We start from the raw sequence: 13,694 nt of genomic DNA, 5'->3' as shown, positions 1-13,694 counted from the left end.
TGTGTGTGTGTGTGTGTCTGTGTGTCTGTGTGTTTACATGCTCATAGGTATCCCTAGACTGAAAAGGAAACAAAGGGGAAGGCTTCTAGTGGTGACTGAGGAGGGGAGGACATAGCTGAGCCAAGCTAGTGTGGCGGCAGACATGCTGAGCTCCGCCATGCAGGATGCTGCCTAGCCCCGAGCACCCGCATGATAGGCAGATGGTCTATTTGCACAGTGACAGTGCCACCAGATGCTCAGGGAGATGGAGTGCTTTGCCGGAGGCCACACAGGTTCCCAGGAAGTTGGGTAAGAAGGAAGCAGTCAGCTGCCTGATGGCTGAAGCTGGAGCAGATGGTATCTGCCTGCCTCAGAAGCTGGGAGCTAGGGCCGGGTCTCGCAGCAAGTCTGGAGGAAGACACATTTTGTTTCCCTCAGGGTGGCTGTGGTAAACTGAGCCTAAGCTGTGCTTCCCAGAGTTCCTTTCCCTGCAGAGCACTGGGTTTGCGGGGGTGAGGGTGTGTTTCTATGTAGTGTGTCTAGGAAACAGAGGGAAGTTGTAGGTGTTCTCACTTTGCACCTGAAAGGTCATGAAGTCAAATCTGCCCATAGCTCAGACCTGCTGCCACAGGCTGGTCCTCACTGGACCCAGGTGTGTTTTTATTTTTTATTTTTTTTTATTTTTTATTTTTTATGTTTTTGTTTTTGGGGACAGGGTTTCTATGTGTAGCCTTGGCTGTCCTGGACTCCCTTTGTAGACCAGGTTGACCTCGAATTCACGGAGATCCACCTACCTCTGCCTCCCAAGTGCTGGGATTAAAGGCGTGCGCCACTATCTGCCCAGCTCCAGGTGTGTTTTTAAACTCAGAGAGAAAGAGATGCAGGGTGTGCAGGGAGGAACTTCTGCAAAATATAACATGTGACCTGGCAAGCTAGCCTGAGGATGCTGAGACTTACGTGGTCCCAGTCTGCCCTCACCCTCCTGGCTTCCAGTCTGACCTCTCCATCCATTCCACAGCCACCTTCCCTTCCTGGCTGTCTGCTCTGCTAACTTCCGGCTGTATCATCAGGCACAAAGGAAATGGCTTCCCTTACCATGCAAAGCCAGTCAGATCCATGTGGCATTGCAGAGTGATGGCAGGCATATTGAGTGCCGCCACGCAGGGTGCTGACTAGGCCCGAGCACTCACATATTAGGGCCCTGGATGGTGCAGATTTTGTTATTAGCTGAAGTTCCCAAGGAACAGAACCTGAAGGGAGGCTTTCTGGCTTGCTTCAGGATTATCTGGGATTGGTTTTTCTTACTATTAACATGCATTTATGGCTGTAATTCTTTCTTTCTTTCTTTCTTTCTTTCTTTCTTTCTTTCTTTCTTTTTTTTCAAGACAGGGTTACTCTGTGTAGCTATCTATCCTGGAGCTAGGTCTGTAGACCAAGCTGTCTTCAAACCCAAAGATCCACCTGCCTCTGCCTCATCTGGAGTGTTGGGAGTAAAGGAGTGAGCCACCACCACCCAGCTATGAACGGATTTCTGTGGTAAAAGACACATGGATTTTTTTCCGTAGCCTGCAGGTCTCAAGCAGGATCTCACTGTTTGGTATGCATACCCCATTCAAGCACATAGTCCTTGGCTGGCAAAATAATTGGTGCCACAAAGTTCTTTAGTGAAATACAAAAATATGGGCTAGGAGGGTTTATAGAATCTTACATAAATCTTATAAAGAAGAAACCATAAGTTTGAGGCTTAAATTTTTCACTCAAGCCCCACATGGGGCATGTATGTTTTCTTGCTGTCCTGGTGGGACACGGGTATACAGGTGAGAGGGCGCCAGAGCCTCCAGGGGTGCAGCTGTTTGGAAATGGTTTGATCAAACCCACACCGTCCTGTTTCATAGATGCTTGGCTGTGTGACTTGTTCTCTGCTGTGGAACTGTCACACACCCTGGCTTTAGCTATCAGAACTGTACTTGCTCCCTTGCTTTGCAATGGGACAGCAGCAGGGGACTCTCTGTCCTGGTCATGACCTGGGCCAGAGAGACCTGGACTAGAACATTTCTCAGCCCATGAGACATCACGCTGCTCTGTCCCACAGGTCACATTAGGCTGGATGGAGCTGATGATTGCCCCACTCCCCACCCCACACCCCCACCGTGTGTGTGTGTGTGTGTGTGTGTGTGTGTGTGTGTGTGTGTGTGTCCGTCCGTCCGTCTGTCTGTCTGTCTGTCTGTCTGTCTGTTTTGAAGGAAGGTTTCTCTGTGTAGCCTTGGCTGTCCTGGAACTCACTCTGTAGACCAGACTGGCCTCAAACTCAGAGATCTGCCTCCTTCTGCCTCAGAGTGCTTGAATTAAAGGCACTTACCACCATCGTCTGGCCTCTAACCTTTCTTTTCCTTCCTTCCTTCCTTCCTTCCTTCCTTCCTTCCTTTCTTTCTTTCTTCTTGTCTTGCCCTTCCTTCCTTCTTCCCTCTCTCCCTTCTTTCTGCATGACTGTTTATGTGTTGGTAGCTGGGATATATATCCCCAAATGGCCTGGAATTTGCCATGTAGACCAGGCTAGGATTACAGGTGTGAGCCATTACATCAAACTGAAATGCATTTTACACTAAGACATAAAGATACTGTGTAAAACAGAAAACCCCACGCAACACAGGATCTGCTGTCTCAGCAGCATCTTGAAGGGCCTCGTGGTCTGGAGTCTGTCGATAGACTTCTTTTGATAGGCATTGCTGATTTGTTGTTGGATGGACTAAGTCATAAAGCCACATGCAATTCCACCATCAAAGGGCAGTGACACATAGGACGTGGCCCTGTGCGTGTGGGCAGAGAGCACAGACACTTGACCCCAACACATGCCAGGAGGAAGAAGTCACAGTTGTGAGGGAGGGAGCACCTGCAGGGAAACTTGAGTTAAACACTAGGCAAACAGGCCTACAGCTTGTCCCAAAGGCTGCCCACTGCCACACTTCATCGCCCTTTGCCTGTGTGGTGTACCAGGCCCGGTGCACCAGCTCTGCCTCACCAAAGTCCTCGGCTCCAGGGCTTCCTCCAGAAAAGCATGTCATCTCCATCCTCCCCAGCAGGGGTCCTCCTTCCTCTTCTGCTCTCCCATTGTCACTTCCACCCCACCCACCCCCCTCCCTGCCCCGCCATGGTTAATCCTATAATACATGCTTACAGAAGCATCTTGCTGTGCCAGGCTTGGTTGGACTCAGTGTGTCCCTCAGGAGAGTTATGCTAGTGCAGGGAGTGACTCTTAACAGGCAAGTACTCCCTTTGTGAGGAAACATAAGGCTGAATGAAGACAATTTGCCTTGAACCAAGAGACTGTTTGAGCAGGAAGGTGAAGGCTTGCCAAGGAGCCCTGGGCCCCACGTCCACGGAAGCAGAGTCACATCCGGGTGGACATGAAGGAACTGGTTTGTGTTCCCTAGCGAGCACCTGTCTCCATCTTGTTTGGGAGCCCAGTTCAGCCCCCTACCCTTGACCTGTTGGGGTGGAATCTCAGCCCAGGTGGAGCCTGGGAGAGTTTAAGGCTGTCCTAGGGATACACAGGCAGAAAAGCCCATTTCAGAATGACCAGACACCCGGGTGACCTGTAGCCTCGGAAATCTGTGGTCAGATGTGGACACGTGGAGGGGAAGGGACAAGACTTAGAAAGAAATATAGGTCACATACATGGCATACTGTTCTGCCGCTCCCAGTCAAAAAGGTGGGCAGAGCCCATCTGACGCTAACATATACTCCCGAGTATACTGAAGACATCTGGACCTCCGTCAACTTGCGATGCTGGCACTAAGTTTTCAGATCTCTGAAACTGGGACATGGCCCAGGGTTCAAGGTGTAGGAGGCGTATCCTGACCATGAATATAGAAGACACCATGACCAGCATCCACCTCATTCTCTTACCTTTATGAGTTTATTTATACCTTTCATCATCTGTTATGATAGAACAATTTCTTACAACATGATCTTCACCTTTCTGCCTTTAAAACCAAGTACGTGTCTATAATTGCCTCTGTGTGTGTGTGTGTGTGTGTGTGTGTGTGTGTGTGTGTGCAAGTACGAGTGCATAGGCACACACGTGCATATTCCCATGTGTGCATATGCATATGAGGCCAGAGAGTGATGCTGGGAGCTCTCACCGAATCTAGATGTCGTCAGTTCAGTTATACCAACTAGCTAGCCATCCCCTACCTCCTCAGCCTTGGTCACACACTGTGAACATGCAGCAAGCAATTTACAGGCTAACTTGTCTCACCAGCTCTTTTTCACCCTTTCTAATTTTTTTTTTTTTGGTTTGGTTGGTTGGTTTTTTGTTTGTTTGTTTGTTTGTTTTTTCAAGACAGGGTTTCTCTGTGTAGCCTTGGCTGTCCTAAGCTTACATTGTAGACCAGGCTGGCCTCGAACTCACAGCAATCCTCCTGCCTCTGCCTCCCGAGTGCTGGGATTAAAAGCGGCTGTCACCATGCTCAGTTTTTCATTTTATTCTATTTTATCTTAATTACCCTTTCTAAGTGGTTTTGAGTCATCAGGTAATCCCCCCTGCACTGATCTATAGCTACCAACTCACTGATCTCTTCCTACCCCAGCAAGGAGCTTAGGAGAACATGAGAAGACTCATAGAGGGAGAAAGATTGCACTTCAGTCACTTATTTGTGCAAAGAGGGAGAGTCTGGAGATGAGCCAAGCCACTTGTCAAGTCTGAGCACCCAACTGGGAGACTCTGAGGATTGTTTTTTTGTTGTTGGTGGTGGTTTTTTTTTTTCAGTGTCAAAAATTCGTTGAGTCATCAGTCGTGAACTGCTGATCTGGTAAGTTCAGAATGTTGCACGTCTGGTTTCCCATGAATCAAAGCGACCCAGCTGCTGGGCGGGAGCTTACTGAGGTTTACAATAAACCTGTGGGCTGTAATGTGCAAGCCTGTCATTAGCTTCCAGACCATGGCTCGGCCTGGACAGACCTGCCGCCCGGTGTGGAACATGGGGTATTCCAAAGGCTCGTTCCAGTGTGGAAAAGTCTCAGCTCTTCGGGTTGTGTTTCCCCAAGTGTTCAGTGCCAGACTGAATCTCCCAGAAGCCCACTTGACTGAGAGGGAACCTGAGAGATGAAAGAGTCTCGGGGACGGTTACACTAGAATTTGTGATGGAGGTGGGACCCAAATCAGGCTCGCTGACCCTGGAGGAAGGGCCAGTCCAAGCAATCCAAGCTGGGTCCCTGTAGCCAACATACAGGGCAACTCAAGGGACCAGGACAGTGCCTCAGTGCTGTCCCAGGAGGAGCGGTACATGCTGGTGGCATCCATGAACTACCCTTGCCTCCCCAGGTCACAGTGACAGCAGAGAGATCACTTCTCCGTAGCTTGCTGGATCAGTAATTACAAGAGTTCAATTAAGTTGCCCTGGGGGACGATGAGCCGTGGGGAAGGACAGAAGGACACAGCCGTGAAAGTGTCAATAACAACACATCAGCCATCACTTCCAATGCTGGTGATAATGATGACGGCCACAGAGGGCTGGGTTGCACACAGGCCACTGTGCTGTAAGGCATACTACATTTTACCATCCCGTTTCAGAACTGGTGGGGACAGACATGTAATTCCTCTTCTTGGGTTTGGAGGTTTGCAGACTGCCAGCCACTTGCGCTCAAGATTCTACAGCCAGGAAGTCAGGAAAGCCCAGCACTGACAATCCTGCCCATGGGACTCAGAGCCCCCATACACAGCCATGACGATGGTGCCCTCTGCCTGCCTTCCATTCAGCATACTTCTGTCCTGTAGTGTGTTTGGAATTACGCAGTCATTTTTTTTCTATTAGTATGAGGTTTTATTTTTAATTCTTAGTCATTGGAAGGTTGATGGGACATTTTAAGCCTCTGTTGGAGAGAAAATGTTCTTTACCCTCTTATGTTGGGTCACCATGAGGCCAGAAAAATTGAACTAGCAAAGGAAAGATTAGCAGTGGAAATACACACTGTGTGTGTGTGTGTGTGTGTGTGTGTGTGTGTGTGTGTGTGTGCGCGCGCGCGCACGCACGCGTAAATGTGAAATAAAGTCTAATTTTGGTATTACTTTGATAAAGAGAAGTTTGGGTTTCAAGGAATGGTGAATCACTAAGAAATATATATAACAGATAAGTGCTTTTAAGGTAAGGTTTATTTGTGCAAAGTCATCTTGATGTCCATGGCCAACTTCAACAGGACATGAGGAAAGGTGCTACACCCTCAAAAGGAAATGTATACCTTGCTGGTCTGATAAGGAGAGTCCAAGAGCTCTCTGCCTAAATCTATGGACTCTCCGTCGCTGTTGGCGTTAAACAGTCCTTACATCAAAACAACACGTGTTCTGTTCCCCCTCACTACTGGAATGGTTAATGCTGTAGTCAGCCTGCCAGCATCTAGACTCCATCAGGAGATGGGCCAGTGATTATCTTGACTATGTAGACTGATGTGGGAAAAACCCATCGTGATTGTGAGTGCGACCATTCCTAGGCAGGGGACCCTGGGCTGTATCAAACGGGCATAGCAGGCACACATTCGTCCCTCTCATCTCCCGGTTTGAGTGGGTGTAACCAGCTACTTCTAGCTCGGACTGCCTTGAATTTCCCACGATGACGGGCTGTACCATTGAACCGTGCTTTTTTTTTTTTTTAAATCATTTCTCCCAGAAGTTATTTTTGTCAGTGTATTCGATCATAGCAACAGTGAGCATGGATCATTTCCTGGAGACTTTGAACCAAGGAACCAGAGAGAGATTGAATCAGAGAGGGATAGAAATGTCTTTCTTCAACAGATTTAGACCAACAAAAATGGAAAAGGGAAGAGAGCTGGACTACAGCTCAGGGTAGATGGACTGGCCCCTGCATACACAAGAAGCTCTAAATAAAATCAAGGAAGCAAATATTCAGTGGCCCCTGGGAAGGTTCACCATGGGCTGAGGCTCACCAGCTGAAGTGTTGGGGAGTGGTAGAGGCCCATGGAGTCCCCTGGGCTAGAGTTTAGTCTAGAATGTGCCTTATCTTTTTCGGCTCAGTGGCTGTGCCTTGGCTCGAGAGACTGGACCCGTGAAAGGATGGATGTCTGCTGTAGGTGTCCAGTGGAATAAGGTGAGGTTAGTGCTGCTTGAGGCCCAGCGCTGGACGAGAAGGGCTTCCTCAGAGGGTGAGGCCAGGCTAGGCACAGTCTGGAGCTCAGCTGTCTCCATTGGCAAAGTGCCTGCCGTGCAAGCACAAAGAGCAGAGGCCGACTCCAGCAGCCACATAAAGAGCCAGGCACAGTAGTGAGCTTCTGTAATGCCAACATCGAGGAGGTAGAGTTGGGAGGGTCCTTGGGGACTTGCCAGGCAGCCAGCCAGTCTAGCCAAAGAGGTGGGCTCCAGGCTCAGTAACCAGACTGTGTCTCAAAAGATAAGGTGGAGAACAATCAAGGAAGACACTCAACATTGACCTCTGGCCTCCATGTGCATGTACACACCTGTATACTTACACCTACACACTCACACATATATACACACAGGAACACAACACCGACCACACACATCTACACACACTCACATGCACACGTGTGCATGGTTGTATGCACTTGTGATCTCAGCTAATTGGAAAGCTGAGGCACGAGGATCCCAAGGTCAAGACACAGCTGCGCAATTCAGCAAAACTTAAAATAAAATATAATATAAAAATAAAACCTACAGAGAGGGCTGGGAAGCCAGGCATGATGGTATACATTGGAAATCTAAGCACACAGTGGGTGGAGGTGGAAGATTCAGGAATTCAAGTCCTGCCTCAACTACATATCAAGCTCAAGCCTTGGGCTGTCTGAGACCCTGTCTTGACACTCACACTCTCAAAGGCAGAGGGTGTTGTATAACTCAACGGTAACGTGATTGCCTAGCATGTGTGAGCTTGATCCTGAGTACAGGAGGACAAGGCAGAAACCAGGGAGAGAGAAAGAAGAGGCGGCAGAGAGAGGGGGAGGGAGGGAGGGAGGGAGGGAGGGAGGAAGGAAGGCTCTTGTTATCTATTTCAGATCTAGGGGATGAGGATCCTGAGGTTGTGGAAATGAAAGGGACAGTCCTAACAAAAGCTGCTAAAGGGTAGTGACAGAGACATGGTACTGTTTACTTGGTTCACTTAGGAACCCAATAAAATCATCTCCGCCCTCAAAATGGAGTCACGGCTGCTTGTTAATAGAATCTCTCAGGGCAAGGCACTGAGGCTATCAGGGTGATGTTGTCTAGGGTTGCAGGTGTGGACTCTTTATCTCCTCCAACTTGAAGAAGAAAAAGCAAGGTCTCAGCACTGAGCCGTGTTCTACTGAAAGCGGGAAAACTCACACACATGCCCGGGGACATGCACACTCACACATATGCACACACACAGGCAGAGCCATCCCACCCCCCAGTGAGATCCATATATGCAGACCTGGAATCTGAGTCCATGTGGCAAGCTAAAACTGTCATGTTTTCCATGTCGGCGGAATCCCCCTCTCCCTCAGAATGGCTTGGTGCCTGAAGGGGATTGCATAATCTACACACAGAAAGGGAAGCTGCCCGGTTCCCACCACAGAAGCCTGCCCCACGTGTGGGAGATTTGAAAGTCCCACAGACAAGTATCCCCTAGTGAGGAGAGGGGGAAAGCCACCATGTTCACGGGGAAAGTGCCTTGATCTACCTGGAGCCTGTCTGTCCAGCACAGACTAGAAAAAAAAAAACCCCACTGTTTTATGCAATGGGAGTAACTTAGAAGAGGGTAGAGGCCAGCCTCAGCACCACCCCACCTTTCCATTGGTGGGATTGGTGGGAAGTGCTCATCTGGAGATGGAGATTCGCTCAAAAAGTCCATCTCGGCTAGACTCCATCTTGTAGATGATAAACTGAGGGCTGGGAAGTAAAGCCGGTAACTCAAGTCCACACAGCTAGGAAGTGACTCAGCTGGGAGAAATAGCATGGGCTTTCCTAGCAGACTGTAGGGATTGATTCATTCACTTATTATTCATCCGGTTAGAAGAATTCCATAGCCCCTCCCCCAGCCCCCGGTGTGGATACCTGGAGCGTTACCATCCATCCTTGCCCTGCCTGAGTGGAGGATTAAAAGCAATTAGAAAGTGCAAAGCAGAAAGAGTGTCTCAACAAGTTCGAGGTCAGCCTGGGCTCCGAGGCAAGTGCTAGTTGAGAATTACCTACTCTAGGGTTAGATAGACATCCTAGTTTGAAAGATGAAAGAAAGGTGAGAATTGAGAGGTTGGGGGGGGCGGAGAAAAAGGAAGGAAGGAAAGAAAGGAGAGGGGGAGGGGAGAAAAGAAAGAGGAGAGGAAGGAGAGTGCAAGGCAGAGTAACAGTAGAGTAGGGAACATCCCAGGACGGGGAGAGCTGATTATTTCCTCTGAGGAACAGCTGATCTCTGGCAGTCAAGGGCAGGTATGGGGAAGAGCTGGATCAGCTAGAAGCCTGAAACTAGGGTGTTAGTCAAAGGGCAAGAATAAGATCACTACCGCAGTTTTTGAGCCAATTTTGAAGCAAGCTTTATTAAATACTGGTCAAGGATGGTGGGCACCGGCCAGGTCCATACGAGGACTCCCAGAGTTATGGCCCCAAATTACGTTAGTCAGAGACTTATAAATGCAAAGACTTATAAATCACAAGGCTACATACTTCCTGCCTTCGCCCAATCAGGGGCAAGCATGCATCCTGATACACTTCCTGCTTAGGAACCTCCCACCTACATTTGACCAAGCACATCCTGTGCATTTGGGGCAACGGAGCTTATTTACAGAAGCTAAAACACTGGGGCTTATTATCTTACAGGAACCACAGCCCCCAACATCCCAGTAAGCTATCTGTCTTTGGGCAAGTGGGGCTTACGGATTAGAGGCATTTTTTTTTTTGTTTTATGGATCTCTTAAGCACAGCAATTTAGACTTAAAACATAACTTTAGCCCTCACAGAGGAAGCAGAAACTGGAAAGGAAGCAGGAGGAAGCCTCAGCCAGCTGTGAGCTTTCTCAAAATACCCTCCTTATTTCCATTTAAAAAAAAAAGAAACCTCAGAGGGGAGGGCTGGGGATGCAGGTCAGTTGGAAGGGTGACTGCCCAGCACTGAGACACATCCCTGTCACCCTAAGCAAACACCAGTAACCCCAGCACTCAGAAAGTGGAGGTGGGGATCTAGAGTTTAAGGTCATCTTCCACTACCCAGTAACTAACTTCAAGGCCAGCGGAGGCTCCCTGAGAAACTAACAAGTGAACAACCGCAGAACTCTAAGAGGGAGAAATCCGGGCCACCCGGACAGCCAGGCCCTGACTCTGTCTGTCCAGGCAGTCAGGGAGGTAGGGATATTGGAGGGTGGGCGGCAGAAATTCCAAGTGAAAAAAAAAAAAAGATACTCCTATCCTCCAATCTCCATCAAGGGGGACAGTGTAGGACAGCAAGAAACCAGCCACACATAAGCATGTCGTAAGGCGGGGAAGGAAGATGGATGGAAGGACCACAGGTATTTAGGGGCAGAATCCAGCTAGAAAAACAGGCAGACACAAGTCAAAGGCATCACCAGTTACCGCACTTTGACCTGGTCCATGGAGGTAGAGCCCAGAATCCACAAGGCCAAAGGACTATAACAGGCAAGGGCTGGGAAGGGGCTGAGTGTAAGATAAGGCAGGGCTCCGTTTGAAAGTCCTCCTCGTTTGGTACACAGGGATGGATCCAGGCCTTTGCTCATGTTAAGGAAACATTTTACTCTAAGCCCTAGCTTTAAAAAAAAAAAAATCTCTCTCTCTCTCTCTCTCTCTCTCTCTCTCTCTCTCTCTCTCTCTCTCTCCACACGCACACACACACACACACACACACACACAAGCACGTATGTCTTGGAGTGCAAGAAGAAGACATCAGGTGCCCTCTATCAACCTAATATTCCTTTGAGGCGGGGTCTCTCCCTAAACCTGGGAGCTCAAGTTTTTTTTTCTCTGCTAGTCTGGAAAGCCCCAGTGACCCTCTCATCTTTGTCCCTTTCAGAGCTGCGATTCTAGGCATGCCCAGGACATTTGCTTCTTCTGTGATTTCTAGGACCCTAATTGTGGTCCTTACGATCATGCAATGAGTCTCTTGGCTACCGGGCTGTCTTTCCATCCCCTGACCTCTGGGTTTTGAGACAGGGTCTCACTAAGTTCCCCAGCCTGGCTTTGAACTCACTCTATATCCTAAACTGGCCTTGACTTTGGCATCTTCTTTCCCCAGTCTCCTTTAGTAACTTGGATTACAGGCCCGTTGCCACCAGGCTGGGCTTCAACACCATCATCGCCATTGCGCAATTATAGACATTTTCCCCTGGTCCCTTTGGCTTAGTCCACCCTACACTCACTACAGAGTCCGTGACATCTGGGTTGACTCAGAAGCTGTCCCAGTTAAGAGCGTAGGAGTCAGGGTGGGACAGGCCCCTGCAGCCAGAAAGCTCCGGGTTCAAGTTCCAGCCCCTGTGCTTATCAGCAGCTGATTCATCCCCGGAACTTCTGTAGCACCAGTAACAACAGCTGAGTCTGAGGCAGTGGGGAAGGAGTGGGCTCCCAGGTGTTTGACAGGTGTCCCGAGCTGCCCACCCTTCACCCGCAGGGCATTCCTTGGTAGGCTCGGAGTGAAGGGATCAGAAACCCAGGAGATGCTTCCTTCTGGTCCATCACTGGTTCGCCTGAAGGAGAAGTGAGCGGAGCCCTGGGAAGCTAGCTCTCCCCTTTTTCTGTTTCTTGCCCAGTTCCAGTAATAGAGAGTTTGTTCAGAACTCTTGGGCATGTGGGCCTCCTCTTGCCTTGAGGCCCACAGACGTGGCGGCCTGGTGGCTCCATCTGTCTATCCGGGTCCTGAGTCCCATATCTTTACTGTACAGACAAAGGGAAGCACAGCTCTGCCCCATACCCTGTCTTCCCCACTGACACATCTCAGTTCTCAGCCCCGGCTTGTCACTCTGGCCACTGCACCCCCCCCCACTATCCTGATTCTATCACCCACTTATCCTCCGGTACAGTGATGGCCTCTCGGTCGTGAGTGATGGTGTCACATACACAGGCCCATGTGTGTCTTTCTACAATAGACTCACAGACAACATTAGCATCTGTTAGGTTCATTGGCTACAATTTACCAAGTAATCCGAATATCCCTGGGTAGCACAGCAATCCTGTCTCACTCTATAGACCAGATTGGCCCTGAACTCAGAGAGATTCGCCTGCCTCTGCCTCCCAAGTGCTGGGATTAAAGGTGTACGCCTGCGCCACCGCCACCACTGCTGCTGCCACCACCACCACCGGGAACCTTGAATTTCTGACGCTCCTGTTTCTATATACCAAGTGCTGGGATTATAGGCATGCACCACCATACGCCATTTTATTTGTTGGTTTTTCCTTTCCTTTCTTTTCTCTTTTCTTTTCTTCCATCCTTTCTTCCCTTTTTTCTTTTTTCTTTTTATTGTTGCTGTTCTTTCCTTCTTTCTCTCCTTTCATTTTTTTTTCTTTTTCCGAGACAGGCTATCAAGTAGCCCAGGTTGGCTCAATGTAGCCGAGGACACCCTTGAACTTCTGACCTTTCTGCCTTTACCCATTGAGTGCTGGGTCACAGGAAAGCACTGTCTCCTTGGGGTTTTGGTTTGTTTGTTTTTTTATTTTGTTTGTTTGTTTGTTTGTTTTTTCAGTGCTGGGGACAGAACTCAGGGTTTCCTATATCCTGTCACGCACTGTGATCAAAATTGCTTGGCTGCTAACTTCCCTTTTTAACACACACACACACACACACACACACACACACACACACACACACACACACACACACGGCCTTTGATATCATCATTCCCAACCTGGAATTCTTTTTCACTAGACTTTAAAAATAAAGTGGCAGCTGAGTATGGTGGTGCACACCTGTAATCCCAGCACTCAGGAAGCAGAGGCAGGTGGATCTCTGTGAGTTTGAGACCAGCCTGGTCTACAAAGGACAGCAAAGGCTACACAGAGAAACCCTGTCTTGGGGGGAGAAAAAAAACAAACAAGCCCCAAAAATAAAAATAAATAATAAAGTGGCAGTTTTAAGTTCATTGTAGGCCCATCGCTAACACACACAGCTTCCTCCTCTCACGGTCCCCATAGAAAGGACAACTCAACTGTGGAAATTTGAACCCAGAGTCCATAGCGGGGAATTCTTTCACCAGGGTTTTGAGAAAACTGCCCTGTCATTTGTTGTTGTGTGTCACAGCCTGGAGGGTGTGGGTGGTTCTGGATGTCTCAGCTCCAAGGCTGGAAACACAGCTAGTCACCCAAGGATGACAGATGTTTTCTGAAACAGTTGTTACCAGGCAAACACCAGCTCCGATGATACCGTCTGCCCACACGTGTTCTGTTTCAGACACTACACCAGCTCAGCCAACCATAGGAGCCTCAAAGACTCCTGAAGAAGACTCCCTCACAGTGGGGCCTCTCTCCCAGACCCTGGATTAAGCACAAACCACACCCAAAGCCCTGTTTTCACAGTAAAAGCAGCTGCTTTCTGACCCAGGCAGAAAAGAGCAGCAAATGACCTTGCAGGTGTCATTTATAAGAAGAGAGAAAGAAAAAAAGGCTGGTCTGTGTTAAAATGGGTGAGGATGTGGTGGCATATTTTGATGAGTCATGTTAATTAGGTGAACCAAAGGAGGCTTTTGATTCCTGGACTCTAATACTTTGACAGCTGGGCTTTGGTAGTCAGCCTCAGG

Source organism: Acomys minous (genome assembly GCF_964271855.1).
Source record: "Acomys minous genome assembly, chromosome: 6".
Lineage (NCBI taxonomy): Eukaryota > Metazoa > Chordata > Mammalia > Rodentia > Muridae > Acomys > Acomys minous.
Note: the sequence above shows the minus strand (reverse complement) of the source record.